Consider the following 355-nt stretch of genomic DNA (forward strand, 5'->3'; position numbering starts at 1 on the left):
ATCAGTACTAGTTGTGGTTTATCATCAGTACTAGTTGTGGTTTATCATCAGTACTAGTTGTGGTTTATCATCAGTACTAGTTGTGGTTAATCACCAGTACTAGTTGTGGTTTATCATCAGTACTAGTTGTGGTTTATCATCAGTACTAGTTGTGGTCTATCATCAGTACTAGTTGTGGTTTATCATCAGTACTAGTTGTGGTCTATCATCAGTACTAGTTGTGGTTTAAGGCTTCTATCATCAGTACTAGTTGTGGTCCTGGGTTTGTTATGATAGATCCATGGTCCTGGGTTTTGGCGCGTGATATTCAAAGCAGTGTGACGCGTCCCGGAGTCTGCGCCAATGCGCGCGGAGG

Source organism: Gobius niger, assembly GCF_951799975.1.
Source record: "Gobius niger genome assembly, chromosome: 12".
In the NCBI taxonomy this organism is placed as follows: domain Eukaryota; kingdom Metazoa; phylum Chordata; class Actinopteri; order Gobiiformes; family Gobiidae; genus Gobius; species Gobius niger.